Source organism: Ambystoma mexicanum, chromosome 9 (assembly GCF_040938575.1).
Source record: "Ambystoma mexicanum isolate Mex_15411 chromosome 9, UKY_AmexF1_1, whole genome shotgun sequence".
Lineage (NCBI taxonomy): Eukaryota > Metazoa > Chordata > Amphibia > Caudata > Ambystomatidae > Ambystoma > Ambystoma mexicanum.
This window is the reverse complement of record NC_090931.1, coordinates 561,366,621-561,394,342: the sequence shown is the minus strand read 5'-3', so window position 1 is coordinate 561,394,342 and position 27,722 is coordinate 561,366,621. Positions and strand designations below refer to the sequence as shown.

At 47.6% G+C, this 27,722-nt stretch overlaps 26 non-coding genes across 26 annotated transcripts; all 26 read right to left on the bottom strand.

Moving 5' to 3' along the window:
- Window positions 1-517: 517 nt before the first annotated feature.
- LOC138490828 (small nucleolar RNA U3) lies at window positions 518-735 on the bottom strand. The gene has a single exon (XR_011275724.1). It is a non-coding gene; the product is annotated as a small nucleolar RNA U3 (small nucleolar RNA).
- An 824-nt stretch (window positions 736-1,559) lies between these two features.
- LOC138490827 (small nucleolar RNA U3) lies at window positions 1,560-1,777 on the bottom strand. Its single transcript, XR_011275723.1, has one exon. It is a non-coding gene; the product is annotated as a small nucleolar RNA U3 (small nucleolar RNA).
- An 824-nt stretch (window positions 1,778-2,601) lies between these two features.
- On the bottom strand, window positions 2,602-2,819 carry LOC138490826 (small nucleolar RNA U3). The gene has a single exon (XR_011275722.1). It is a non-coding gene; the product is annotated as a small nucleolar RNA U3 (small nucleolar RNA).
- Window positions 2,820-3,654: 835 nt separating this feature from the next.
- LOC138490342 (small nucleolar RNA U3) lies at window positions 3,655-3,872 on the bottom strand. Its single transcript, XR_011275380.1, has one exon. It is a non-coding gene; the product is annotated as a small nucleolar RNA U3 (small nucleolar RNA).
- An 824-nt stretch (window positions 3,873-4,696) lies between these two features.
- Window positions 4,697-4,914, bottom strand: LOC138490825 (small nucleolar RNA U3). Its single transcript, XR_011275721.1, has one exon. It is a non-coding gene; the product is annotated as a small nucleolar RNA U3 (small nucleolar RNA).
- An 823-nt stretch (window positions 4,915-5,737) lies between these two features.
- LOC138490824 (small nucleolar RNA U3) lies at window positions 5,738-5,955 on the bottom strand. The gene has a single exon (XR_011275720.1). It is a non-coding gene; the product is annotated as a small nucleolar RNA U3 (small nucleolar RNA).
- Window positions 5,956-6,779: 824 nt separating this feature from the next.
- LOC138490822 (small nucleolar RNA U3) lies at window positions 6,780-6,997 on the bottom strand. The gene has a single exon (XR_011275719.1). It is a non-coding gene; the product is annotated as a small nucleolar RNA U3 (small nucleolar RNA).
- An 824-nt stretch (window positions 6,998-7,821) lies between these two features.
- LOC138490821 (small nucleolar RNA U3) lies at window positions 7,822-8,039 on the bottom strand. The gene has a single exon (XR_011275718.1). It is a non-coding gene; the product is annotated as a small nucleolar RNA U3 (small nucleolar RNA).
- Window positions 8,040-8,874: 835 nt separating this feature from the next.
- On the bottom strand, window positions 8,875-9,092 carry LOC138490820 (small nucleolar RNA U3). Its single transcript, XR_011275717.1, has one exon. It is a non-coding gene; the product is annotated as a small nucleolar RNA U3 (small nucleolar RNA).
- Window positions 9,093-9,927: 835 nt separating this feature from the next.
- LOC138490819 (small nucleolar RNA U3) lies at window positions 9,928-10,145 on the bottom strand. The gene has a single exon (XR_011275716.1). It is a non-coding gene; the product is annotated as a small nucleolar RNA U3 (small nucleolar RNA).
- Window positions 10,146-10,969: 824 nt separating this feature from the next.
- On the bottom strand, window positions 10,970-11,187 carry LOC138490818 (small nucleolar RNA U3). Its single transcript, XR_011275715.1, has one exon. It is a non-coding gene; the product is annotated as a small nucleolar RNA U3 (small nucleolar RNA).
- An 835-nt stretch (window positions 11,188-12,022) lies between these two features.
- On the bottom strand, window positions 12,023-12,240 carry LOC138490817 (small nucleolar RNA U3). The gene has a single exon (XR_011275714.1). It is a non-coding gene; the product is annotated as a small nucleolar RNA U3 (small nucleolar RNA).
- An 824-nt stretch (window positions 12,241-13,064) lies between these two features.
- LOC138490816 (small nucleolar RNA U3) lies at window positions 13,065-13,282 on the bottom strand. The gene has a single exon (XR_011275713.1). It is a non-coding gene; the product is annotated as a small nucleolar RNA U3 (small nucleolar RNA).
- Window positions 13,283-14,117: 835 nt separating this feature from the next.
- On the bottom strand, window positions 14,118-14,335 carry LOC138490815 (small nucleolar RNA U3). Its single transcript, XR_011275712.1, has one exon. It is a non-coding gene; the product is annotated as a small nucleolar RNA U3 (small nucleolar RNA).
- An 835-nt stretch (window positions 14,336-15,170) lies between these two features.
- LOC138490814 (small nucleolar RNA U3) lies at window positions 15,171-15,388 on the bottom strand. Its single transcript, XR_011275711.1, has one exon. It is a non-coding gene; the product is annotated as a small nucleolar RNA U3 (small nucleolar RNA).
- An 824-nt stretch (window positions 15,389-16,212) lies between these two features.
- On the bottom strand, window positions 16,213-16,430 carry LOC138490813 (small nucleolar RNA U3). Its single transcript, XR_011275710.1, has one exon. It is a non-coding gene; the product is annotated as a small nucleolar RNA U3 (small nucleolar RNA).
- An 824-nt stretch (window positions 16,431-17,254) lies between these two features.
- Window positions 17,255-17,472, bottom strand: LOC138490811 (small nucleolar RNA U3). The gene has a single exon (XR_011275709.1). It is a non-coding gene; the product is annotated as a small nucleolar RNA U3 (small nucleolar RNA).
- Window positions 17,473-18,296: 824 nt separating this feature from the next.
- On the bottom strand, window positions 18,297-18,514 carry LOC138490810 (small nucleolar RNA U3). Its single transcript, XR_011275708.1, has one exon. It is a non-coding gene; the product is annotated as a small nucleolar RNA U3 (small nucleolar RNA).
- An 836-nt stretch (window positions 18,515-19,350) lies between these two features.
- LOC138490809 (small nucleolar RNA U3) lies at window positions 19,351-19,568 on the bottom strand. Its single transcript, XR_011275707.1, has one exon. It is a non-coding gene; the product is annotated as a small nucleolar RNA U3 (small nucleolar RNA).
- Window positions 19,569-20,392: 824 nt separating this feature from the next.
- On the bottom strand, window positions 20,393-20,610 carry LOC138490808 (small nucleolar RNA U3). The gene has a single exon (XR_011275706.1). It is a non-coding gene; the product is annotated as a small nucleolar RNA U3 (small nucleolar RNA).
- An 824-nt stretch (window positions 20,611-21,434) lies between these two features.
- On the bottom strand, window positions 21,435-21,652 carry LOC138490807 (small nucleolar RNA U3). Its single transcript, XR_011275705.1, has one exon. It is a non-coding gene; the product is annotated as a small nucleolar RNA U3 (small nucleolar RNA).
- Window positions 21,653-22,487: 835 nt separating this feature from the next.
- LOC138490806 (small nucleolar RNA U3) lies at window positions 22,488-22,705 on the bottom strand. Its single transcript, XR_011275704.1, has one exon. It is a non-coding gene; the product is annotated as a small nucleolar RNA U3 (small nucleolar RNA).
- Window positions 22,706-23,540: 835 nt separating this feature from the next.
- LOC138490805 (small nucleolar RNA U3) lies at window positions 23,541-23,758 on the bottom strand. Its single transcript, XR_011275703.1, has one exon. It is a non-coding gene; the product is annotated as a small nucleolar RNA U3 (small nucleolar RNA).
- Window positions 23,759-24,581: 823 nt separating this feature from the next.
- Window positions 24,582-24,799, bottom strand: LOC138490804 (small nucleolar RNA U3). Its single transcript, XR_011275702.1, has one exon. It is a non-coding gene; the product is annotated as a small nucleolar RNA U3 (small nucleolar RNA).
- Window positions 24,800-25,634: 835 nt separating this feature from the next.
- On the bottom strand, window positions 25,635-25,852 carry LOC138490803 (small nucleolar RNA U3). Its single transcript, XR_011275701.1, has one exon. It is a non-coding gene; the product is annotated as a small nucleolar RNA U3 (small nucleolar RNA).
- Window positions 25,853-26,676: 824 nt separating this feature from the next.
- Window positions 26,677-26,894, bottom strand: LOC138490802 (small nucleolar RNA U3). Its single transcript, XR_011275700.1, has one exon. It is a non-coding gene; the product is annotated as a small nucleolar RNA U3 (small nucleolar RNA).
- Between the last annotated feature and the right edge of the window lie 828 nt (window positions 26,895-27,722).

The window sequence follows — 27,722 nt, the reverse complement described above, 5'->3', positions numbered from 1 at the left end:
GAGTGTTATTCAATATCTGGGAAGCTTTGCAGTGGAATTCGAGCAAGCATAAGTGGGAGGCAACGTGAACAATGGCGGTGTGACTTTTATGAGAACGTAATGCATGTGATGGAAGGGTATTGCGCGCATTGGCCAGACAAGCATTTGAGTCGGACCTGAAAAGTACCCAGCTGAATAGGCAGATTCAAATCCCCCAAAGGGGCAGTACAGTGTTGTTTTCACAGAAGCACGAGGATTGCGCCAGATGGAAAACAGTGGCAAATCAGAATGGCTTAACCTTTGTGAAATGGAAGTAGGCCAGCATGCAACAGCCGGAACTTGTCGCTTGGGTCCCCCAGGGCAGCGCACAAAAGGGCCCACGGCCAATTGTGTTTACCGGGGCGACGCAAGGTGTTTGGTCCATGTGGAGATTTGCACAGCTAACAAATCAGAACCCACATAATCGACAGCACAGACACCAAGCAACCCTAAAAACAGGGGAGCTGTCTCTATTTTTCACCAGAATAATAAGCAGCTAACCACTCAGTTTGTGTTCCCTTCCTCCAACCCTCCTGAAAGGGAGAGAGGAACGGTCATCAATAGCAGACAGCAGCTGCATAAATGCAACACTGTCCACTTGCTTCACGCTCAGAAGAGAACACTTCAACTCTTCCTCGTGGTTAGCGAAGACCAGACACTTTCGAACACATTTCCTCAGTTAAGAACTATAGAAATGATCCCTGAAAGTATAGTCTTAATAGCACAAAGGGCAGCCCAGGCAGGTGGAAGAAGCTGCCACCCATCTCACTTAGGGTGGGAAAGCGTCTATCGTCCCAAAGGCAACAAAAAGCCCCTCCATTTCTGCATAGGAAAACCTTTCCCGCAACACCATAGAAAACATTTCCTATCCATAGCGTTGGCAAAAGATGACAAAAATGCCTGTACTTTGTAAATTTACATATTGAAGACCAGCAGCCAATAAAATTCGTCAGTGTGGATGACAGAGACAAGGGGCTCCCATGGCCCAGCCAAGGCTGGCCTCAGTAAACAGAGTGGCCATATTACGATGGCAATGAGTGTTATTCAATATCTGGGAAGCTTTGCAGTGGAATTCGAGCAAGCATAAGTGGGAGGCAACGTGAACAATGGCGGTGTGACTTTTATGAGAACGTAATGCATGTGATGGAAGGGTATTGCGCGCATTGGCCAGACAAGCATTTGAGTCGGACCTGAAAAGTACCCAGCTGAATAGGCAGATTCAAAGGCAGTACAGTGTTGTTTTCACAGAAGCACGAGGATTGCGCCAGATGAAAAACAGTGGCAAATCAGAATGGCTTAACCTTTGTGAAATGGAAGTAGGCCAGCATGCAACAGCCGGAACTTGTCGCTTGGGTCCCCCAGGGCAGCGCACAAAAGGGCCCACAGCCAATTGTGTTTACCGGGGCGACGCAAGGTGTTTGGTCCATGTGGAGATTTGCACAGCTAACAAATCAGAACCCACATAATCGACAGCACAGACACCAAGCAACCCTAAGAACAGGGGAGCTGTCTCTATTTTTCACCAGAATAATAAGCAGCTAACCACTCAGTTTGTGTTCCCTTCCTCCAACCCTCCTGAAAGGGAGAGAGGAACGGTCATCAATAGCAGACAGCAGCTGCATAAATGCAACACTGTCCACTTGCTTCACGCTCAGAAGAGAACACTTCAACTCTTCCTCGTGGTTAGCGAAGACCAGACACTTTCGAACACATTTCCTCAGTTAAGAACTATAGAAATGATCCCTGAAAGTATAGTCTTAATAGCACAAAGGGCAGCCCAGGCAGGTGGAAGAAGCTGCCACCCATCTCACTTAGGGTGGGAAAGCGTCTATCGTCCCAAAGGCAACAAAAAGCCCCTCCATTTCTGCATAGGAAAACCTTTCCCGCAACACCATAGAAAACATTTCCTATCCATAGCGTTGGCAAAAGATGACAAAAATGCCTGTACTTTGTAAATTTACATATTGAAGACCAGCAGCCAATAAAATTCGTCAGTGTGGATGACAGAGACAAGGGGCTCCCATGGCCCAGCCAAGGCTGGCCTCAGTAAACAGAGTGGCCATATTACGATGGCAATGAGTGTTATTCAATATCTGGGAAGCTTTGCAGTGGAATTCGAGCAAGCATAAGTGGGAGGCAACGTGAACAATGGCGGTGTGACTTTTATGAGAACGTAATGCATGTGATGGAAGGGTATTGCGCGCATTGGCCAGACAAGCATTTGAGTCGGACCTGAAAAGTACCCAGCTGAATAGGCAGATTCAAAGGCAGTACAGTGTTGTTTTCACAGAAGCACGAGGATTGCGCCAGATGAAAAACAGTGGCAAATCAGAATGGCTTAACCTTTGTGAAATGGAAGTAGGCCAGCATGCAACAGCCGGAACTTGTCGCTTGGGTCCCCCAGGGCAGCGCACAAAAGGGCCCACGGCCAATTGTGTTTACCGGGGCGACGCAAGGTGTTTGGTCCATGTGGAGATTTGCACAGCTAACAAATCAGAACCCACATAATCGACAGCACAGACACCAAGCAACCCTAAGAACAGGGGAGCTGTCTCTATTTTTCACCAGAATAATAAGCAGCTAACCACTCAGTTTGTGTTCCCTTCCTCCAACCCTCCTGAAAGGGAGAGAGGAACGGTCATCAATAGCAGACAGCAGCTGCATAAATGCAACACTGTCCACTTGCTTCACGCTCAGAAGAGAACACTTCAACTCTTCCTCGTGGTTAGCGAAGACCAGACACTTTCGAACACATTTCCTCAGTTAAGAACTATAGAAATGATCCCTGAAAGTATAGTCTTAATAGCACAAAGGGCAGCCCAGGCAGGTGGAAGAAGCTGCCACCCATCTCACTTAGGGTGGGAAAGCGTCTATCGTCCCAAAGGCAACAAAAAGCCCCTCCATTTCTGCATAGGAAAACCTTTCCCGCAACACCATAGAAAACATTTCCTATCCATAGCGTTGGCAAAAGATGACAAAAATGCCTGTACTTTGTAAATTTACATATTGAAGACCAGCAGCAAATAAAATTCGTCAGTGTGGATGACAGAGACAAGGGGCTCCCATGGCCCAGCCAAGGCTGGCCTCAGTAAACAGAGTGGCCATATTACGATGGCAATGAGTGTTATTCAATATCTGGGAAGCTTTGCAGTGGAATTCGAGCAAGCATAAGTGGGAGGCAACGTGAACAATGGCGGTGTGACTTTTATGAGAACGTAATGCATGTGATGGAAGGGTATTGCGCGCATTGGCCAGACAAGCATTTGAGTCGGACCTGAAAAGTACCCAGCTGAATAGGCAGATTCAAATCCCCCAAAGGGGCAGTACAGTGTTGTTTTCATAGAAGCACGAGGATTGCGCCAGATGGAAAACAGTGGCAAATCAGAATGGCTTAACCTTTGTGAAATGGAAGTAGGCCAGCATGCAACAGCCGGAACTTGTCGCTTGGGTCCCCCAGGGCAGCGCACAAAAGGGCCCACGGCCAATTGTGTTTACCGGGGCGACGCAAGGTGTTTGGTCCATGTGGAGATTTGCACAGCTAACAAATCAGAACCCACATAATCGACAGCACAGACACCAAGCAACCCTAAGAACAGGGGAGCTGTCTCTATTTTTCACCAGAATAATAAGCAGCTAACCACTCAGTTTGTGTTCCCTTCCTCCAACCCTCCTGAAAGTGAGAGAGGAACGGTCATCAATAGCAGACAGCAGCTGCATAAATGCAACACTGTCCACTTGCTTCACGCTCAGAAGAGAACACTTCAACTCTTCCTCGTGGTTAGCGAAGACCAGACACTTTCGAACACATTTCCTCAGTTAAGAACTATAGAAATGATCCCTGAAAGTATAGTCTTAATAGCACAAAGGGCAGCCCAGGCAGGTGGAAGAAGCTGCCACCCATATCACTTAGGGTGGGAAAGCGTCTATCGTCCCAAAGGCAACAAAAAGCCCCTCCATTTCTGCATAGGAAAACCTTTCCCGCAACACCATAGAAAACATTTCCTATCCATAGCGTTGGCAAAAGATGACAAAAATGCCTGTACTTTGTAAATTTACATATTGAAGACCAGCAGCCAATAAAATTCGTCAGTGTGGATGACAGAGACAAGGGGCTCCCATGGCCCAGCCAAGGCTGGCCTCAGTAAACAGAGTGGCCATATTACGATGGCAATGAGTGTTATTCAATATCTGGGAAGCTTTGCAGTGGAATTCGAGCAAGCATAAGTGGGAGGCAACGTGAACAATGGCGGTGTGACTTTTATGAGAACGTAATGCATGTGATGGAAGGGTATTGCGCGCATTGGCCAGACAAGCATTTGAGTCGGACCTGAAAAGTACCCAGCTGAATAGGCAGATTCAAAGGCAGTACAGTGTTGTTTTCACAGAAGCACGAGGATTGCGCCAGATGAAAAACAGTGGCAAATCAGAATGGCTTAACCTTTGTGAAATGGAAGTAGGCCAGCATGCAACAGCCGGAACTTGTCGCTTGGGTCCCCCAGGGCAGCGCACAAAAGGGCCCACGGCCAATTGTGTTTACCGGGGCGACGCAAGGTGTTTGGTCCATGTGGAGATTTGCACAGCTAACAAATCAGAACCCACATAATCGACAGCACAGACACCAAGCAACCCTAAGAACAGGGGAGCTGTCTCTATTTTTCACCAGAATAATAAGCAGCTAACCACTCAGTTTGTGTTCCCTTCCTCCAACCCTCCTGAAAGGGAGAGAGGAACGGTCATCAATAGCAGACAGCAGCTGCATAAATGCAACACTGTCCACTTGCTTCACGCTCAGAAGAGAACACTTCAACTCTTCCTCGTGGTTAGCGAAGACCAGACACTTTCGAACACATTTCCTCAGTTAAGAACTATAGAAATGATCCCTGAAAGTATAGTCTTAATAGCACAAAGGGCAGCCCAGGCAGGTGGAAGAAGCTGCCACCCATCTCACTTAGGGTGGGAAAGCGTCTATCGTCCCAAAGGCAACAAAAAGCCCCTCCATTTCTGCATAGGAAAACCTTTCCCGCAACACCATAGAAAACATTTCCTATCCATAGCGTTGGCAAAAGATGACAAAAATGCCTGTACTTTGTAAATTTACATATTGAAGACCAGCAGCCAATAAAATTCGTCAGTGTGGATGACAGAGACAAGGGGCTCCCATGGCCCAGCCAAGGCTGGCCTCAGTAAACAGAGTGGCCATATTACGATGGCAATGAGTGTTATTCAATATCTGGGAAGCTTTGCAGTGGAATTCGAGCAAGCATAAGTGGGAGGCAACGTGAACAATGGCGGTGTGACTTTTATGAGAACGTAATGCATGTGATGGAAGGGTATTGCGCGCATTGGCCAGACAAGCATTTGAGTCGGACCTGAAAAGTACCCAGCTGAATAGGCAGATTCAAAGGCAGTACAGTGTTGTTTTCACAGAAGCACGAGGATTGCGCCAGATGAAAAACAGTGGCAAATCAGAATGGCTTAACCTTTGTGAAATGGAAGTAGGCCAGCATGCAACAGCCGGAACTTGTCGCTTGGGTCCCCCAGGGCAGCGCACAAAAGGGCCCACGGCAATTGTGTTTACCGGGGCGACGCAAGGTGTTTGGTCCATGTGGAGATTTGCACAGCTAACAAATCAGAACCCACATAATCGACAGCACAGACACCAAGCAACCCTAAGAACAGGGGAGCTGTCTCTATTTTTCACCAGAATAATAAGCAGCTAACCACTCAGTTTGTGTTCCCTTCCTCCAACCCTCCTGAAAGGGAGAGAGGAACGGTCATCAATAGCAGACAGCAGCTGCATAAATGCAACACTGTCCACTTGCTTCACGCTCAGAAGAGAACACTTCAACTCTTCCTCGTGGTTAGCGAAGACCAGACACTTTCGAACACATTTCCTCAGTTAAGAACTATAGAAATGATCCCTGAAAGTATAGTCTTAATAGCAAAAAGGGCAGCCCAGGCAGGTGGAAGAAGCTGCCACCCATCTCACTTAGGGTGGGAAAGCATCTATCGTCCCAAAGGCAACAAAAAGCCCCCCCATTTCTGCATAGGAAAACCTTTCCCGCAACCCCATAGAAAACCTTTCCTTTCCATAGCGTTGGCAAAAGATGACAAAAATGCCTGTACTTTGTAAATTTACATATTGAAGACCAGCAGCCAATAAAATTCGTCAGTGTGGATGACAGAGACAAGGGGCTCCCATGGCCCAGCCAAGGCTGGCCTCAGTAAACAGAGTGGCCATATTACGATGGCAATGAGTGTTATTCAATATCTGGGAAGCTTTGCAGTGGAATTCGAGCAAGCATAAGTGGGAGGCAACGTGAACAATGGCGGTGTGACTTTTATGAGAACGTAATGCATGTGATGGAAGGGTATTGCGCGCATTGGCCAGACAAGCATTTGAGTCGGACCTGAAAAGTACCCAGCTGAATAGGCAGATTCAAAGGCAGTACAGTGTTGTTTTCACAGAAGCACGAGGATTGCGCCAGATGAAAAACAGTGGCAAATCAGAATGGCTTAACCTTTGTGAAATGGAAGTAGGCCAGCATGCAACAGCCGGAACTTGTCGCTTGGGTCCCCCAGGGCAGCGCACAAAAGGGCCCACGGCCAATTGTGTTTACCGGGGCGACGCAAGGTGTTTGGTCCATGTGGAGATTTGCACAGCTAACAAATCAGAACCCACATAATCGACAGCACAGACACCAAGCAACCCTAAGAACAGGGGAGCTGTCTCTATTTTTCACCAGAATAATAAGCAGCTAACCACTCAGTTTGTGTTCCCTTCCTCCAACCCTCCTGAAAGGGAGAGAGGAACGGTCATCAATAGCAGACAGCAGCTGCATAAATGCAACACTGTCCACTTGCTTCACGCTCAGAAGAGAACACTTCAACTCTTCCTCGTGGTTAGCGAAGACCAGACACTTTCGAACACATTTCCTCAGTTAAGAACTATAGAAATGATCCCTGAAAGTATAGTCTTAATAGCACAAAGGGCAGCCCAGGCAGGTGGAAGAAGCTGCCACCCATCTCACTTAGGGTGGGAAAGCGTCTATCGTCCCAAAGGCAACAAAAAGCCCCTCCATTTCTGCATAGGAAAACCTTTCCCGCAACACCATAGAAAACATTTCCTATCCATAGCGTTGGCAAAAGATGACAAAAATGCCTGTACTTTGTAAATTTACATATTGAAGACCAGCAGCCAATAAAATTCGTCAGTGTGGATGACAGAGACAAGGGGCTCCCATGGCCCAGCCAAGGCTGGCCTCAGTAAACAGAGTGGCCATATTACGATGGCAATGAGTGTTATTCAATATCTGGGAAGCTTTGCAGTGGAATTCGAGCAAGCATAAGTGGGAGGCAACGTGAACAATGGCGGTGTGACTTTTATGAGAACGTAATGCATGTGATGGAAGGGTATTGCGCGCATTGGCCAGACAAGCATTTGAGTCGGACCTGAAAAGTACCCAGCTGAATAGGCAGATTCAAAGGCAGTACAGTGTTGTTTTCACAGAAGCACGAGGATTGCGCCAGATGAAAAACAGTGGCAAATCAGAATGGCTTAACCTTTGTGAAATGGAAGTAGGCCAGCATGCAACAGCCGGAACTTGTCGCTTGGGTCCCCCAGGGCAGCGCACAAAAGGGCCCACGGCCAATTGTGTTTACCGGGGCGACGCAAGGTGTTTGGTCCATGTGGAGATTTGCACAGCTAACAAATCAGAACCCACATAATCGACAGCACAGACACCAAGCAACCCTAAGAACAGGGGAGCTGTCTCTATTTTTCACCAGAATAATAAGCAGCTAACCACTCAGTTTGTGTTCCCTTCCTCCAACCCTCCTGAAAGGGAGAGAGGAACGGTCATCAATAGCAGACAGCAGCTGCATAAATGCAACACTGTCCACTTGCTTCACGCTCAGAAGAGAACACTTCAACTCTTCCTCGTGGTTAGCGAAGACCAGACACTTTCGAACACATTTCCTCAGTTAAGAACTATAGAAATGATCCCTGAAAGTATAGTCTTAATAGCAAAAAGGGCAGCCCAGGCAGGTGGAAGAAGCTGCCACCCATCTCACTTAGGGTGGGAAAGCGTCTATCGTCCCAAAGGCAACAAAAAGCCCCTCCATTTCTGCATAGGAAAACCTTTCCCGCAACACCATAGAAAACATTTCCTATCCATAGCGTTGGCAAAAGATGACAAAAATGCCTGTACTTTGTAAATTTACATATTGAAGACCAGCAGCCAATAAAATTCGTCAGTGTGGATGACAGAGACAAGGGGCTCCCATGGCCCAGCCAAGGCTGGCCTCAGTAAACAGAGTGGCCATATTACGATGGCAATGAGTGTTATTCAATATCTGGGAAGCTTTGCAGTGGAATTCGAGCAAGCATAAGTGGGAGGCAACGTGAACAATGGCGGTGTGACTTTTATGAGAACGTAATGCATGTGATGGAAGGGTATTGCGCGCATTGGCCAGACAAGCATTTGAGTCGGACCTGAAAAGTACCCAGCTGAATAGGCAGATTCAAATCCCCCAAAGGGGCAGTACAGTGTTGTTTTCACAGAAGCACGAGGATTGCGCCAGATGGAAAACAGTGGCAAATCAGAATGGCTTAACCTTTGTGAAATGGAAGTAGGCCAGCATGCAACAGCCGGAACTTGTCGCTTGGGTCCCCCAGGGCAGCGCACAAAAGGGCCCACGGCCAATTGTGTTTACCGGGGCGACGCAAGGTGTTTGGTCCATGTGGAGATTTGCACAGCTAACAAATCAGAACCCACATAATCGACAGCACAGACACCAAGCAACCCTAAGAACAGGGGAGCTGTCTCTATTTTTCACCAGAATAATAAGCAGCTAACCACTCAGTTTGTGTTCCCTTCCTCCAACCCTCCTGAAAGGGAGAGAGGAACGGTCATCAATAGCAGACAGCAGCTGCATAAATGCAACACTGTCCACTTGCTTCACGCTCAGAAGAGAACACTTCAACTCTTCCTCGTGGTTAGCGAAGACCAGACACTTTCGAACACATTTCCTCAGTTAAGAACTATAGAAATGATCCCTGAAAGTATAGTCTTAATAGCACAAAGGGCAGCCCAGGCAGGTGGAAGAAGCTGCCACCCATCTCACTTAGGGTGGGAAAGCGTCTATCGTCCCAAAGGCAACAAAAAGCCCCTCCATTTCTGCATAGGAAAACCTTTCCCGCAACACCATAGAAAACATTTCCTATCCATAGCGTTGGCAAAAGATGACAAAAATGCCTGTACTTTGTAAATTTACATATTGAAGACCAGCAGCCAATAAAAATCGTCAGTGTGGATGACAGAGACAAGGGGCTCCCATGGCCCAGCCAAGGCTGGCCTCAGTAAACAGAGTGGCCATATTACGATGGCAATGAGTGTTATTCAATATCTGGGAAGCTTTGCAGTGGAATTCGAGCAAGCATAAGTGGGAGGCAACGTGAACAATGGCGGTGTGACTTTTATGAGAACGTAATGCATGTGATGGAAGGGTATTGCGCGCATTGGCCAGACAAGCATTTGAGTCGGACCTGAAAAGTACCCAGCTGAATAGGCAGATTCAAATCCCCCAAAGGGGCAGTACAGTGTTGTTTTCACAGAAGCACGAGGATTGCGCCAGATGGAAAACAGTGGCAAATCAGAATGGCTTAACCTTTGTGAAATGGAAGTAGGCCAGCATGCAACAGCCGGAACTTGTCGCTTGGGTCCCCCAGGGCAGCGCACAAAAGGGCCCACGGCCAATTGTGTTTACCGGGGCGACGCAAGGTGTTTGGTCCATGTGGAGATTTGCACAGCTAACAAATCAGAACCCACATAATCGACAGCACAGACACCAAGCAACCCTAAGAACAGGGGAGCTGTCTCTATTTTTCACCAGAATAATAAGCAGCTAACCACTCAGTTTGTGTTCCCTTCCTCCAACCCTCCTGAAAGGGAGAGAGGAACGGTCATCAATAGCAGACAGCAGCTGCATAAATGCAACACTGTCCACTTGCTTCACGCTCAGAAGAGAACACTTCAACTCTTCCTCGTGGTTAGCGAAGACCAGACACTTTCGAACACATTTCCTCAGTTAAGAACTATAGAAATGATCCCTGAAAGTATAGTCTTAATAGCACAAAGGGCAGCCCAGGCAGGTGGAAGAAGCTGCCACCCATCTCACTTAGGGTGGGAAAGCGTCTATCGTCCCAAAGGCAACAAAAAGCCCCTCCATTTCTGCATAGGAAAACCTTTCCCGCAACACCATAGAAAACATTTCCTATCCATAGCGTTGGCAAAAGATGACAAAAATGCCTGTACTTTGTAAATTTACATATTGAAGACCAGCAGCCAATAAAATTCGTCAGTGTGGATGACAGAGACAAGGGGCTCCCATGGCCCAGCCAAGGCTGGCCTCAGTAAACAGAGTGGCCATATTACGATGGCAATGAGTGTTATTCAATATCTGGGAAGCTTTGCAGTGGAATTCGAGCAAGCATAAGTGGGAGGCAACGTGAACAATGGCGGTGTGACTTTTATGAGAACGTAATGCATGTGATGGAAGGGTATTGCGCGCATTGGCCAGACAAGCATTTGAGTCGGACCTGAAAAGTACCCAGCTGAATAGGCAGATTCAAAGGCAGTACAGTGTTGTTTTCACAGAAGCACGAGGATTGCGCCAGATGAAAAACAGTGGCAAATCAGAATGGCTTAACCTTTGCGAAATGGAAGTAGGCCAGCATGCAACAGCCGGAACTTGTCGCTTGGGTCCCCCAGGGCAGCGCACAAAAGGGCCCACGGCCAATTGTGTTTACCGGGGCGACGCAAGGTGTTTGGTCCATGTGGAGATTTGCACAGCTAACAAATCAGAACCCACATAATCGACAGCACAGACACCAAGCAACCCTAAGAACAGGGGAGCTGTCTCTATTTTTCACCAGAATAATAAGCAGCTAACCACTCAGTTTGTGTTCCCTTCCTCCAACCCTCCTGAAAGGGAGAGAGGAACGGTCATCAATAGCAGACAGCAGCTGCATAAATGCAACACTGTCCACTTGCTTCACGCTCAGAAGAGAACACTTCAACTCTTCCTCGTGGTTAGCGAAGACCAGACACTTTCGAACACATTTCCTCAGTTAAGAACTATAGAAATGATCCCTGAAAGTATAGTCTTAATAGCACAAAGGGCAGCCCAGGCAGGTGGAAGAAGCTGCCACCCATCTCACTTAGGGTGGGAAAGCGTCTATCGTCCCAAAGGCAACAAAAAGCCCCTCCATTTCTGCATAGGAAAACCTTTCCCGCAACACCATAGAAAACATTTCCTATCCATAGCGTTGGCAAAAGATGACAAAAATGCCTGTACTTTGTAAATTTACATATTGAAGACCAGCAGCCAATAAAATTCGTCAGTGTGGATGACAGAGACAAGGGGCTCCCATGGCCCAGCCAAGGCTGGCCTCAGTAAACAGAGTGGCCATATTACGATGGCAATGAGTGTTATTCAATATCTGGGAAGCTTTGCAGTGGAATTCGAGCAAGCATAAGTGGGAGGCAACGTGAACAATGGCGGTGTGACTTTTATGAGAACGTAATGCATGTGATGGAAGGGTATTGCGCGCATTGGCCAGACAAGCATTTGAGTCGGACCTGAAAAGTACCCAGCTGAATAGGCAGATTCAAATCCCCCAAAGGGGCAGTACAGTGTTGTTTTCACAGAAGCACGAGGATTGCGCCAGATGGAAAACAGTGGCAAATCAGAATGGCTTAACCTTTGTGAAATGGAAGTAGGCCAGCATGCAACAGCCGGAACTTGTCGCTTGGGTCCCCCAGGGCAGCGCACAAAAGGGCCCACGGCCAATTGTGTTTACCGGGGCGACGCAAGGTGTTTGGTCCATGTGGAGATTTGCACAGCTAACAAATCAGAACCCACATAATCGACAGCACAGACACCAAGCAACCCTAAGAACAGGGGAGCTGTCTCTATTTTTCACCAGAATAATAAGCAGCTAACCACTCAGTTTGTGTTCCCTTCCTCCAACCCTCCTGAAAGGGAGAGAGGAACGGTCATCAATAGCAGACAGCAGCTGCATAAATGCAACACTGTCCACTTGCTTCACGCTCAGAAGAGAACACTTCAACTCTTCCTCGTGGTTAGCGAAGACCAGACACTTTCGAACACATTTCCTCAGTTAAGAACTATAGAAATGATCCCTGAAAGTATAGTCTTAATAGCACAAAGGGCAGCCCAGGCAGGTGGAAGAAGCTGCCACCCATCTCACTTAGGGTGGGAAAGCGTCTATCGTCCCAAAGGCAACAAAAAGCCCCTCCATTTCTGCATAGGAAAACCTTTCCCGCAACACCATAGAAAACATTTCCTATCCATAGCGTTGGCAAAAGATGACAAAAATGCCTGTACTTTGTAAATTTACATATTGAAGACCAGCAGCCAATAAAATTCGTCAGTGTGGATGACAGAGACAAGGGGCTCCCATGGCCCAGCCAAGGCTGGCCTCAGTAAACAGAGTGGCCATATTACGATGGCAATGAGTGTTATTCAATATCTGGGAAGCTTTGCAGTGGAATTCGAGCAAGCATAAGTGGGAGGCAACGTGAACAATGGCGGTGTGACTTTTATGAGAACGTAATGCATGTGATGGAAGGGTATTGCGCGCATTGGCCAGACAAGCATTTGAGTCGGACCTGAAAAGTACCCAGCTGAATAGGCAGATTCAAAGGCAGTACAGTGTTGTTTTCACAGAAGCACGAGGATTGCGCCAGATGAAAAACAGTGGCAAATCAGAATGGCTTAACCTTTGTGAAATGGAAGTAGGCCAGCATGCAACAGCCGGAACTTGTCGCTTGGGTCCCCCAGGGCAGCGCACAAAAGGGCCCACGGCCAATTGTGTTTACCGGGGCGACGCAAGGTGTTTGGTCCATGTGGAGATTTGCACAGCTAACAAATCAGAACCCACATAATCGACAGCACAGACACCAAGCAACCCTAAGAACAGGGGAGCTGTCTCTATTTTTCACCAGAATAATAAGCAGCTAACCACTCAGTTTGTGTTCCCTTCCTCCAACCCTCCTGAAAGGGAGAGAGGAACGGTCATCAATAGCAGACAGCAGCTGCATAAATGCAACACTGTCCACTTGCTTCACGCTCAGAAGAGAACACTTCAACTCTTCCTCGTGGTTAGCGAAGACCAGACACTTTCGAACACATTTCCTCAGTTAAGAACTATAGAAATGATCCCTGAAAGTATAGTCTTAATAGCAAAAAGGGCAGCCCAGGCAGGTGGAAGAAGCTGCCACCCATCTCACTTAGGGTGGGAAAGCATCTATCGTCCCAAAGGCAACAAAAAGCCCCCCCATTTCTGCATAGGAAAACCTTTCCCGCAACCCCATAGAAAACCTTTCCTTTCCATAGCGTTGGCAAAAGATGACAAAAATGCCTGTACTTTGTAAATTTACATATTGAAGACCAGCAGCCAATAAAATTTGTCAGTGTGGATGACAGAGACAAGGGGCTCCCATGGCCCAGCCAAGGCTGGCCTCAGTAAACAGAGTGGCCATATTACGATGGCAATGAGTGTTATTCAATATCTGGGAAGCTTTGCAGTGGAATTCGAGCAAGCATAAGTGGGAGGCAACGTGAACAATGGCGGTGTGACTTTTATGAGAACGTAATGCATGTGATGGAAGGGTATTGCGCGCATTGGCCAGACAAGCATTTGAGTCGGACCTGAAAAGTACCCAGCTGAATAGGCAGATTCAAATCCCCCAAAGGGGCAGTACAGTGTTGTTTTCACAGAAGCACGAGGATTGCGCCAGATGGAAAACAGTGGCAAATCAGAATGGCTTAACCTTTGTGAAATGGAAGTAGGCCAGCATGCAACAGCCGGAACTTGTCGCTTGGGTCCCCCAGGGCAGCGCACAAAAGGGCCCACGGCCAATTGTGTTTACCGGGGCGACGCAAGGTGTTTGGTCCATGTGGAGATTTGCACAGCTAACAAATCAGAACCCACATAATCGACAGCACAGACACCAAGCAACCCTAAGAACAGGGGAGCTGTCTCTATTTTTCACCAGAATAATAAGCAGCTAACCACTCAGTTTGTGTTCCCTTCCTCCAACCCTCCTGAAAGGGAGAGAGGAACGGTCATCAATAGCAGACAGCAGCTGCATAAATGCAACACTGTCCACTTGCTTCACGCTCAGAAGAGAACACTTCAACTCTTCCTCGTGGTTAGCGAAGACCAGACACTTTCGAACACATTTCCTCAGTTAAGAACTATAGAAATGATCCCTGAAAGTATAGTCTTAATAGCAAAAAGGGCAGCCCAGGCAGGTGGAAGAAGCTGCCACCCATCTCACTTAGGGTGGGAAAGCATCTATCGTCCCAAAGGCAACAAAAAGCCCCCCCATTTCTGCATAGGAAAACCTTTCCCGCAACCCCATAGAAAACCTTTCCTTTCCATAGCGTTGGCAAAAGATGACAAAAATGCCTGTACTTTGTAAATTTACATATTGAAGACCAGCAGCCAATAAAATTTGTCAGTGTGGATGACAGAGACAAGGGGCTCCCATGGCCCAGCCAAGGCTGGCCTCAGTAAACAGAGTGGCCATATTACGATGGCAATGAGTGTTATTCAATATCTGGGAAGCTTTGCAGTGGAATTCGAGCAAGCATAAGTGGGAGGCAACGTGAACAATGGCGGTGTGACTTTTATGAGAACGTAATGCATGTGATGGAAGGGTATTGCGCGCATTGGCCAGACAAGCATTTGAGTCGGACCTGAAAAGTACCCAGCTGAATAGGCAGATTCAAATCCCCCAAAGGGGCAGTACAGTGTTGTTTTCACAGAAGCACGAGGATTGCGCCAGATGGAAAACAGTGGCAAATCAGAATGGCTTAACCTTTGTGAAATGGAAGTAGGCCAGCATGCAACAGCCGGAACTTGTCGCTTGGGTCCCCCAGGGCAGCGCACAAAAGGGCCCACGGCCAATTGTGTTTACCGGGGCGACGCAAGGTGTTTGGTCCATGTGGAGATTTGCACAGCTAACAAATCAGAACCCACATAATCGACAGCACAGACACCAAGCAACCCTAAGAACAGGGGAGCTGTCTCTATTTTTCACCAGAATAATAAGCAGCTAACCACTCAGTTTGTGTTCCCTTCCTCCAACCCTCCTGAAAGGGAGAGAGGAACGGTCATCAATAGCAGACAGCAGCTGCATAAATGCAACACTGTCCACTTGCTTCACGCTCAGAAGAGAACACTTCAACTCTTCCTCGTGGTTAGCGAAGACCAGACACTTTCGAACACATTTCCTCAGTTAAGAACTATAGAAATGATCCCTGAAAGTATAGTCTTAATAGCACAAAGGGCAGCCCAGGCAGGTGGAAGAAGCTGCCACCCATCTCACTTAGGGTGGGAAAGCGTCTATCGTCCCAAAGGCAACAAAAAGCCCCTCCATTTCTGCATAGGAAAACCTTTCCCGCAACACCATAGAAAACATTTCCTATCCATAGCGTTGGCAAAAGATGACAAAAATGCCTGTACTTTGTAAATTTACATATTGAAGACCAGCAGCCAATAAAATTCGTCAGTGTGGATGACAGAGACAAGGGGCTCCCATGGCCCAGCCAAGGCTGGCCTCAGTAAACAGAGTGGCCATATTACGATGGCAATGAGTGTTATTCAATATCTGGGAAGCTTTGCAGTGGAATTCGAGCAAGCATAAGTGGGAGGCAACGTGAACAATGGCGGTGTGACTTTTATGAGAACGTAATGCATGTGATGGAAGGGTATTGCGCGCATTGGCCAGACAAGCATTTGAGTCGGACCTGAAAAGTACCCAGCTGAATAGGCAGATTCAAAGGCAGTACAGTGTTGTTTTCACAGAAGCACGAGGATTGCGCCAGATGAAAAACAGTGGCAAATCAGAATGGCTTAACCTTTGTGAAATGGAAGTAGGCCAGCATGCAACAGCCGGAACTTGTCGCTTGGGTCCCCCAGGGCAGCGCACAAAAGGGCCCACGGCCAATTGTGTTTACCGGGGCGACGCAAGGTGTTTGGTCCATGTGGAGATTTGCACAGCTAACAAATCAGAACCCACATAATCGACAGCACAGACACCAAGCAACCCTAAGAACAGGGGAGCTGTCTCTATTTTTCACCAGAATAATAAGCAGCTAACCACTCAGTTTGTGTTCCCTTCCTCCAACCCTCCTGAAAGGGAGAGAGGAACGGTCATCAATAGCAGACAGCAGCTGCATAAATGCAACACTGTCCACTTGCTTCACGCTCAGAAGAGAACACTTCAACTCTTCCTCGTGGTTAGCGAAGACCAGACACTTTCGAACACATTTCCTCAGTTAAGAACTATAGAAATGATCCCTGAAAGTATAGTCTTAATAGCACAAAGGGCAGCCCAGGCAGGTGGAAGAAGCTGCCACCCATCTCACTTAGGGTGGGAAAGCGTCTATCGTCCCAAAGGCAACAAAAAGCCCCTCCATTTCTGCATAGGAAAACCTTTCCCGCAACACCATAGAAAACATTTCCTATCCATAGCGTTGGCAAAAGATGACAAAAATGCCTGTACTTTGTAAATTTACATATTGAAGACCAGCAGCAAATAAAATTCGTCAGTGTGGATGACAGAGACAAGGGGCTCCCATGGCCCAGCCAAGGCTGGCCTCAGTAAACAGAGTGGCCATATTACGATGGCAATGAGTGTTATTCAATATCTGGGAAGCTTTGCAGTGGAATTCGAGCAAGCATAAGTGGGAGGCAACGTGAACAATGGCGGTGTGACTTTTATGAGAACGTAATGCATGTGATGGAAGGGTATTGCGCGCATTGGCCAGACAAGCATTTGAGTCGGACCTGAAAAGTACCCAGCTGAATAGGCAGATTCAAAGGCAGTACAGTGTTGTTTTCACAGAAGCACGAGGATTGCGCCAGATGGAAAACAGTGGCAAATCAGAATGGCTTAACCTTTGTGAAATGGAAGTAGGCCAGCATGCAACAGCCGGAACTTGTCGCTTGGGTCCCCCAGGGCAGCGCACAAAAGGGCCCACGGCCAATTGTGTTTACCGGGGCGACGCAAGGTGTTTGGTCCATGTGGAGATTTGCACAGCTAACAAATCAGAACCCACATAATCGACAGCACAGACACCAAGCAACCCTAAGAACAGGGGAGCTGTCTCTATTTTTCACCAGAATAATAAGCAGCTAACCACTCAGTTTGTGTTCCCTTCCTCCAACCCTCCTGAAAGGGAGAGAGGAACGGTCATCAATAGCAGACAGCAGCTGCATAAATGCAACACTGTCCACTTGCTTCACGCTCAGAAGAGAACACTTCAACTCTTCCTCGTGGTTAGCGAAGACCAGACACTTTCGAACACATTTCCTCAGTTAAGAACTATAGAAATGATCCCTGAAAGTATAGTCTTAATAGCACAAAGGGCAGCCCAGGCAGGTGGAAGAAGCTGCCACCCATCTCACTTAGGGTGGGAAAGCGTCTATCGTCCCAAAGGCAACAAAAAGCCCCCCCATTTCTGCATAGGAAAACCTTTCCCGCAACCCCATAGAAAACCTTTCCTTTCCATAGCGTTGGCAAAAGATGACAAAAATGCCTGTACTTTGTAAATTTACATATTGAAGACCAGCAGCCAATAAAATTCGTCAGTGTGGATGACAGAGACAAGGGGCTCCCATGGCCCAGCCAAGGCTGGCCTCAGTAAACAGAGTGGCCATATTACGATGGCAATGAGTGTTATTCAATATCTGGGAAGCTTTGCAGTGGAATTCGAGCAAGCATAAGTGGGAGGCAACGTGAACAATGGCGGTGTGACTTTTATGAGAACGTAATGCATGTGATGGAAGGGTATTGCGCGCATTGGCCAGACAAGCATTTGAGTCGGACCTGAAAAGTACCCAGCTGAATAGGCAGATTCAAAGGCAGTACAGTGTTGTTTTCACAGAAGCACGAGGATTGCGCCAGATGAAAAACAGTGGCAAATCAGAATGGCTTAACCTTTGTGAAATGGAAGTAGGCCAGCATGCAACAGCCGGAACTTGTCGCTTGGGTCCCCCAGGGCAGCGCACAAAAGGGCCCACGGCCAATTGTGTTTACCGGGGCGACGCAAGGTGTTTGGTCAATGTGGAGATTTGCACAGCTAACAAATCAGAACCCACATAATCGACAGCACAGACACCAAGCAACCCTAAGAACAGGGGAGCTGTCTCTATTTTTCACCAGAATAATAAGCAGCTAACCACTCAGTTTGTGTTCCCTTCCTCCAACCCTCCTGAAAGGGAGAGAGGAACGGTCATCAATAGCAGACAGCAGCTGCATAAATGCAACACTGTCCACTTGCTTCACGCTCAGAAGAGAACACTTCAACTCTTCCTCGTGGTTAGCGAAGACCAGACACTTTCGAACACATTTCCTCAGTTAAGAACTATAGAAATGATCCCTGAAAGTATAGTCTTAATAGCAAAAAGGGCAGCCCAGGCAGGTGGAAGAAGCTGCCACCCATCTCACTTAGGGTGGGAAAGCATCTATCGTCCCAAAGGCAACAAAAAGCCCCCCCATTTCTGCATAGGAAAACCTTTCCCGCAACCCCATAGAAAACCTTTCCTTTCCATAGCGTTGGCAAAAGATGACAAAAATGCCTGTACTTTGTAAATTTACATATTGAAGACCAGCAGCCAATAAAATTCGTCAGTGTGGATGACAGAGACAAGGGGCTCCCATGGCCCAGCCAAGGCTGGCCTCAGTAAACAGAGTGGCCATATTACGATGGCAATGAGTGTTATTCAATATCTGGGAAGCTTTGCAGTGGAATTCGAGCAAGCATAAGTGGGAGGCAACGTGAACAATGGCGGTGTGACTTTTATGAGAACGTAATGCATGTGATGGAAGGGTATTGCGCGCATTGGCCAGACAAGCATTTGAGTCGGACCTGAAAAGTACCCAGCTGAATAGGCAGATTCAAATCCCCCAAAGGGGCAGTACAGTGTTGTTTTCACAGAAGCACGAGGATTGCGCCAGATGGAAAACAGTGGCAAATCAGAATGGCTTAACCTTTGTGAAATGGAAGTAGGCCAGCATGCAACAGCCGGAACTTGTCGCTTGGGTCCCCCCAGGGCAGCGCACAAAAGGGCCCACGGCCAATTGTGTTTACCGGGGCGACGCAAGGTGTTTGGTCCATGTGGAGATTTGCACAGCTAACAAATCAGAACCCACATAATCGACAGCACAGACACCAAGCAACCCTAAAAACAGGGGAGCTGTCTCTATTTTTCACCAGAATAATAAGCAGCTAACCACTCAGTTTGTGTTCCCTTCCTCCAACCCTCCTGAAAGGGAGAGAGGAACGGTCATCAATAGCAGACAGCAGCTGCATAAATGCAACACTGTCCACTTGCTTCACGCTCAGAAGAGAACACTTCAACTCTTCCTCGTGGTTAGCGAAGACCAGACACTTTCGAACACATTTCCTCAGTTAAGAACTATAGAAATGATCCCTGAAAGTATAGTCTTAATAGCACAAAGGGCAGCCCAGGCAGGTGGAAGAAGCTGCCACCCATCTCACTTAGGGTGGGAAAGCGTCTATCGTCCCAAAGGCAACAAAAAGCCCCTCCATTTCTGCATAGGAAAACCTTTCCCGCAACACCATAGAAAACATTTCCTATCCATAGCGTTGGCAAAAGATGACAAAAATGCCTGTACTTTGTAAATTTACATATTGAAGACCAGCAGCCAATAAAATTCGTCAGTGTGGATGACAGAGACAAGGGGCTCCCATGGCCCAGCCAAGGCTGGCCTCAGTAAACAGAGTGGCCATATTACGATGGCAATGAGTGTTATTCAATATCTGGGAAGCTTTGCAGTGGAATTCGAGCAAGCATAAGTGGGAGGCAACGTGAACAATGGCGGTGTGACTTTTATGAGAACGTAATGCATGTGATGGAAGGGTATTGCGCGCATTGGCCAGACAAGCATTTGAGTCGGACCTGAAAAGTACCCAGCTGAATAGGCAGATTCAAAGGCAGTACAGTGTTGTTTTCACAGAAGCACGAGGATTGCGCCAGATGAAAAACAGTGGCAAATCAGAATGGCTTAACCTTTGTGAAATGGAAGTAGGCCAGCATGCAACAGCCGGAACTTGTCGCTTGGGTCCCCCAGGGCAGCGCACAAAAGGGCCCACGGCCAATTGTGTTTACCGGGGCGACGCAAGGTGTTTGGTCCATGTGGAGATTTGCACAGCTAACAAATCAGAACCCACATAATCGACAGCACAGACACCAAGCAACCCTAAGAACAGGGGAGCTGTCTCTATTTTTCACCAGAATAATAAGCAGCTAACCACTCAGTTTGTGTTCCCTTCCTCCAACCCTCCTGAAAGGGAGAGAGGAACGGTCATCAATAGCAGACAGCAGCTGCATAAATGCAACACTGTCCACTTGCTTCACGCTCAGAAGAGAACACTTCAACTCTTCCTCGTGGTTAGCGAAGACCAGACACTTTCGAACACATTTCCTCAGTTAAGAACTATAGAAATGATCCCTGAAAGTATAGTCTTAATAGCAAAAAGGGCAGCCCAGGCAGGTGGAAGAAGCTGCCACCCATCTCACTTAGGGTGGGAAAGCGTCTATCGTCCCAAAGGCAACAAAAAGCCCCTCCATTTCTGCATAGGAAAACCTTTCCCGCAACACCATAGAAAACATTTCCTATCCATAGCGTTGGCAAAAGATGACAAAAATGCCTGTACTTTGTAAATTTACATATTGAAGACCAGCAGCCAATAAAATTCGTCAGTGTGGATGACAGAGACAAGGGGCTCCCATGGCCCAGCCAAGGCTGGCCTCAGTAAACAGAGTGGCCATATTACGATGGCAATGAGTGTTATTCAATATCTGGGAAGCTTTGCAGTGGAATTCGAGCAAGCATAAGTGGGAGGCAACGTGAACAATGGCGGTGTGACTTTTATGAGAACGTAATGCATGTGATGGAAGGGTATTGCGCGCATTGGCCAGACAAGCATTTGAGTCGGACCTGAAAAGTACCCAGCTGAATAGGCAGATTCAAAGGCAGTACAGTGTTGTTTTCACAGAAGCACGAGGATTGCGCCAGATGAAAAACAGTGGCAAATCAGAATGGCTTAACCTTTGTGAAATGGAAGTAGGCCAGCATGCAACAGCCGGAACTTGTCGCTTGGGTCCCCCAGGGCAGCGCACAAAAGGGCCCACGGCCAATTGTGTTTACCGGGGCGACGCAAGGTGTTTGGTCCATGTGGAGATTTGCACAGCTAACAAATCAGAACCCACATAATCGACAGCACAGACACCAAGCAACCCTAAGAACAGGGGAGCTGTCTCTATTTTTCACCAGAATAATAAGCAGCTAACCACTCAGTTTGTGTTCCCTTCCTCCAACCCTCCTGAAAGGGAGAGAGGAACGGTCATCAATAGCAGACAGCAGCTGCATAAATGCAACACTGTCCACTTGCTTCACGCTCAGAAGAGAACACTTCAACTCTTCCTCGTGGTTAGCGAAGACCAGACACTTTCGAACACATTTCCTCAGTTAAGAACTATAGAAATGATCCCTGAAAGTATAGTCTTAATAGCACAAAGGGCAGCCCAGGCAGGTGGAAGAAGCTGCCACCCATCTCACTTAGGGTGGGAAAGCGTCTATCGTCCCAAAGGCAACAAAAAGCCCCTCCATTTCTGCATAGGAAAACCTTTCCCGCAACACCATAGAAAACATTTCCTATCCATAGCGTTGGCAAAAGATGACAAAAATGCCTGTACTTTGTAAATTTACATATTGAAGACCAGCAGCCAATAAAATTCGTCAGTGTGGATGACAGAGACAAGGGGCTCCCATGGCCCAGCCAAGGCTGGCCTCAGTAAACAGAGTGGCCATATTACGATGGCAATGAGTGTTATTCAATATCTGGGAAGCTTTGCAGTGGAATTCGAGCAAGCATAAGTGGGAGGCAACGTGAACAATGGCGGTGTGACTTTTATGAGAACGTAATGCATGTGATGGAAGGGTATTGCGCGCATTGGCCAGACAAGCATTTGAGTCGGACCTGAAAAGTACCCAGCTGAATAGGCAGATTCAAATCCCCCAAAGGGGCAGTACAGTGTTGTTTTCACAGAAGCACGAGGATTGCGCCAGATGGAAAACAGTGGCAAATCAGAATGGCTTAACCTTTGTGAAATGGAAGTAGGCCAGCATGCAACAGCCGGAACTTGTCGCTTGGGTCCCCCAGGGCAGCGCACAAAAGGGCCCACGGCCAATTGTGTTTACCGGGGCGACGCAAGGTGTTTGGTCCATGTGGAGATTTGCACAGCTAACAAATCAGAACCCACATAATCGACAGCACAGACACCAAGCAACCCTAAGAACAGGGGAGCTGTCTCTATTTTTCACCAGAATAATAAGCAGCTAACCACTCAGTTTGTGTTCCCTTCCTCCAACCCTCCTGAAAGGGAGAGAGGAACGGTCATCAATAGCAGACAGCAGCTGCATAAATGCAACACTGTCCACTTGCTTCACGCTCAGAAGAGAACACTTCAACTCTTCCTCGTGGTTAGCGAAGACCAGACACTTTCGAACACATTTCCTCAGTTAAGAACTATAGAAATGATCCCTGAAAGTATAGTCTTAATAGCACAAAGGGCAGCCCAGGCAGGTGGAAGAAGCTGCCACCCATCTCACTTAGGGTGGGAAAGCGTCTATCGTCCCAAAGGCAACAAAAAGCCCCTCCATTTCTGCATAGGAAAACCTTTCCCGCAACACCATAGAAAACATTTCCTATCCATAGCGTTGGCAAAAGATGACAAAAATGCCTGTACTTTGTAAATTTACATATTGAAGACCAGCAGCCAATAAAATTCGTCAGTGTGGATGACAGAGACAAGGGGCTCCCATGGCCCAGCCAAGGCTGGCCTCAGTAAACAGAGTGGCCATATTACGATGGCAATGAGTGTTATTCAATATCTGGGAAGCTTTGCAGTGGAATTCGAGCAAGCATAAGTGGGAGGCAACGTGAACAATGGCGGTGTGACTTTTATGAGAACGTAATGCATGTGATGGAAGGGTATTGCGCGCATTGGCCAGACAAGCATTTGAGTCGGACCTGAAAAGTACCCAGCTGAATAGGCAGATTCAAATCCCCCAAAAGGGCAGTACAGTGTTGTTTTCACAGAAGCACGAGGATTGCGCCAGATGGAAAACAGTGGCAAATCAGAATGGCTTAACCTTTGTGAAATGGAAGTAGGCCAGCATGCAACAGCCGGAACTTGTCGCTTGGGTCCCCCAGGGCAGCGCACAAAAGGGCCCACGGCCAATTGTGTTTACCGGGGCGACGCAAGGTGTTTGGTCCATGTGGAGATTTGCACAGCTAACAAATCAGAACCCACATAATCGACAGCACAGACACCAAGCAACCCTAAGAACAGGGGAGCTGTCTCTATTTTTCACCAGAATAATAAGCAGCTAACCACTCAGTTTGTGTTCCCTTCCTCCAACCCTCCTGAAAGGGAGAGAGGAACGGTCATCAATAGCAGACAGCAGCTGCATAAATGCAACACTGTCCACTTGCTTCACGCTCAGAAGAGAACACTTCAACTCTTCCTCGTGGTTAGCGAAGACCAGACACTTTCGAACACATTTCCTCAGTTAAGAACTATAGAAATGATCCCTGAAAGTATAGTCTTAATAGCACAAAGGGCAGCCCAGGCAGGTGGAAGAAGCTGCCACCCATCTCACTTAGGGTGGGAAAGCGTCTATCGTCCCAAAGGCAACAAAAAGCCCCTCCATTTCTGCATAGGAAAACCTTTCCCGCAACACCATAGAAAACATTTCCTATCCATAGCGTTGGCAAAAGATGACAAAAATGCCTGTACTTTGTAAATTTACATATTGAAGACCAGCAGCCAATAAAATTCGTCAGTGTGGATGACAGAGACAAGGGGCTCCCATGGCCCAGCCAAGGCTGGCCTCAGTAAACAGAGTGGCCATATTACGATGGCAATGAGTGTTATTCAATATCTGGGAAGCTTTGCAGTGGAATTCGAGCAAGCATAAGTGGGAGGCAACGTGAACAATGGCGGTGTGACTTTTATGAGAACGTAATGCATGTGATGGAAGGGTATTGCGCGCATTGGCCAGACAAGCATTTGAGTCGGACCTGAAAAGTACCCAGCTGAATAGGCAGATTCAAAGGCAGTACAGTGTTGTTTTCACAGAAGCACGAGGATTGCGCCAGATGAAAAACAGTGGCAAATCAGAATGGCTTAACCTTTGTGAAATGGAAGTAGGCCAGCATGCAACAGCCGGAACTTGTCGCTTGGGTCCCCCAGGGCAGCGCACAAAAGGGCCCACGGCAATTGTGTTTACCGGGGCGACGCAAGGTGTTTGGTCCATGTGGAGATTTGCACAGCTAACAAATCAGAACCCACATAATCGACAGCACAGACACCAAGCAACCCTAAGAACAGGGGAGCTGTCTCTATTTTTCACCAGAATAATAAGCAGCTAACCACTCAGTTTGTGTTCCCTTCCTCCAACCCTCCTGAAAGGGAGAGAGGAACGGTCATCAATAGCAGACAGCAGCTGCATAAATGCAACACTGTCCACTTGCTTCACGCTCAGAAGAGAACACTTCAACTCTTCCTCGTGGTTAGCGAAGACCAGACACTTTCGAACACATTTCCTCAGTTAAGAACTATAGAAATGATCCCTGAAAGTATAGTCTTAATAGCAAAAAGGGCAGCCCAGGCAGGTGGAAGAAGCTGCCACCCATCTCACTTAGGGTGGGAAAGCATCTATCGTCCCAAAGGCAACAAAAAGCCCCCCCATTTCTGCATAGGAAAACCTTTCCCGCACCCCCATAGAAAACCTTTCCTTTCCATAGCGTTGGCAAAAGATGACAAAAATGCCTGTACTTTGTAAATTTACATATTGAAGACCAGCAGCCAATAAAATTTGTCAGTGTGGATGACAGAGACAAGGGGCTCCCATGGCCCAGCCAAGGCTGGCCTCAGTAAACAGAGTGGCCATATTACGATGGCAATGAGTGTTATTCAATATCTGGGAAGCTTTGCAGTGGAATTCGAGCAAGCATAAGTGGGAGGCAACGTGAACAATGGCGGTGTGACTTTTATGAGAACGTAATGCATGTGATGGAAGGGTATTGCGCGCATTGGCCAGACAAGCATTTGAGTCGGACCTGAAAAGTACCCAGCTGAATAGGCAGATTCAAATCCCCCAAAGGGGCAGTACAGTGTTGTTTTCACAGAAGCACGAGGATTGCGCCAGATGGAAAACAGTGGCAAATCAGAATGGCTTAACCTTTGTGAAATGGAAGTAGGCCAGCATGCAACAGCCGGAACTTGTCGCTTGGGTCCCCCAGGGCAGCGCACAAAAGGGCCCACGGCCAATTGTGTTTACCGGGGCGACGCAAGGTGTTTGGTCCATGTGGAGATTTGCACAGCTAACAAATCAGAACCCACATAATCGACAGCACAGACACCAAGCAACCCTAAAAACAGGGGAGCTGTCTCTATTTTTCACCAGAATAATAAGCAGCTAACCACTCAGTTTGTGTTCCCTTCCTCCAACCCTCCTGAAAGGGAGAGAGGAACGGTCATCAATAGCAGACAGCAGCTGCATAAATGCAACACTGTCCACTTGCTTCACGCTCAGAAGAGAACACTTCAACTCTTCCTCGTGGTTAGCGAAGACCAGACACTTTCGAACACATTTCCTCAGTTAAGAACTATAGAAATGATCCCTGAAAGTATAGTCTTAATAGCACAAAGGGCAGCCCAGGCAGGTGGAAGAAGCTGCCACCCATCTCACTTAGGGTGGGAAAGCGTCTATCGTCCCAAAGGCAACAAAAAGCCCCTCCATTTCTGCATAGGAAAACCTTTCCCGCAACACCATAGAAAACATTTCCTATCCATAGCGTTGGCAAAAGATGACAAAAATGCCTGTACTTTGTAAATTTACATATTGAAGACCAGCAGCCAATAAAATTCGTCAGTGTGGATGACAGAGACAAGGGGCTCCCATGGCCCAGCCAAGGCTGGCCTCAGTAAACAGAGTGGCCATATTACGATGGCAATGAGTGTTATTCAATATCTGGGAAGCTTTGCAGTGGAATTCGAGCAAGCATAAGTGGGAGGCAACGTGAACAATGGCGGTGTGACTTTTATGAGAACGTAATGCATGTGATGGAAGGGTATTGCGCGCATTGGCCAGACAAGCATTTGAGTCGGACCTGAAAAGTACCCAGCTGAATAGGCAGATTCAAAGGCAGTACAGTGTTGTTTTCACAGAAGCACGAGGATTGCGCCAGATGAAAAACAGTGGCAAATCAGAATGGCTTAACCTTTGTGAAATGGAAGTAGGCCAGCATGCAACAGCCGGAACTTGTCGCTTGGGTCCCCCAGGGCAGCGCACAAAAGGGCCCACGGCCAATTGTGTTTACCAGGGCGACGCAAGGTGTTTGGTCCATGTGGAGATTTGCACAGCTAACAAATCAGAACCCACATAATCGACAGCACAGACACCAAGCAACCCTAAGAACAGGGGAGCTGTCTCTATTTTTCACCAGAATAATAAGCAGCTAACCACTCAGTTTGTGTTCCCTTCCTCCAACCCTCCTGAAAGGGAGAGAGGAACGGTCATCAATAGCAGACAGCAGCTGCATAAATGCAACACTGTCCACTTGCTTCACGCTCAGAAGAGAACACTTCAACTCTTCCTCGTGGTTAGCGAAGACCAGACACTTTCGAACACATTTCCTCAGTTAAGAACTATAGAAATGATCCCTGAAAGTATAGTCTTAATAGCAAAAAGGGCAGCCCAGGCAGGTGGAAGAAGCTGCCACCCATCTCACTTAGGGTGGGAAAGCGTCTATCGTCCCAAAGGCAACAAAAAGCCCCTCCATTTCTGCATAGGAAAACCTTTCCCGCAACACCATAGAAAACATTTCCTATCCATAGCGTTGGCAAAAGATGACAAAAATGCCTGTACTTTGTAAATTTACATATTGAAGACCAGCAGCCAATAAAATTCGTCAGTGTGGATGACAGAGACAAGGGGCTCCCATGGCCCAGCCAAGGCTGGCCTCAGTAAACAGAGTGGCCATATTACGATGGCAATGAGTGTTATTCAATATCTGGGAAGCTTTGCAGTGGAATTCGAGCAAGCATAAGTGGGAGGCAACGTGAACAATGGCGGTGTGACTTTTATGAGAACGTAATGCATGTGATGGAAGGGTATTGCGCGCATTGGCCAGACAAGCATTTGAGTCGGACCTGAAAAGTACCCAGCTGAATAGGCAGATTCAAATCCCCCAAAGGGGCAGTACAGTGTTGTTTTCACAGAAGCACAAGGATTGCGCCAGATGGAAAACAGTGGCAAATCAGAATGGCTTAACCTTTGTGAAATGGAAGTAGGCCAGCATGCAACAGCCGGAACTTGTCGCTTGGGTCCCCCAGGGCAGCGCACAAAAGGGCCCACGGCCAATTGTGTTTACCGGGGCGACGCAAGGTGTTTGGTCCATGTGGAGATTTGCACAGCTAACAAATCAGAACCCACATAATCGACAGCACAGACACCAAGCAACCCTAAGAACAGGGGAGCTGTCTCTATTTTTCACCAGAATAATAA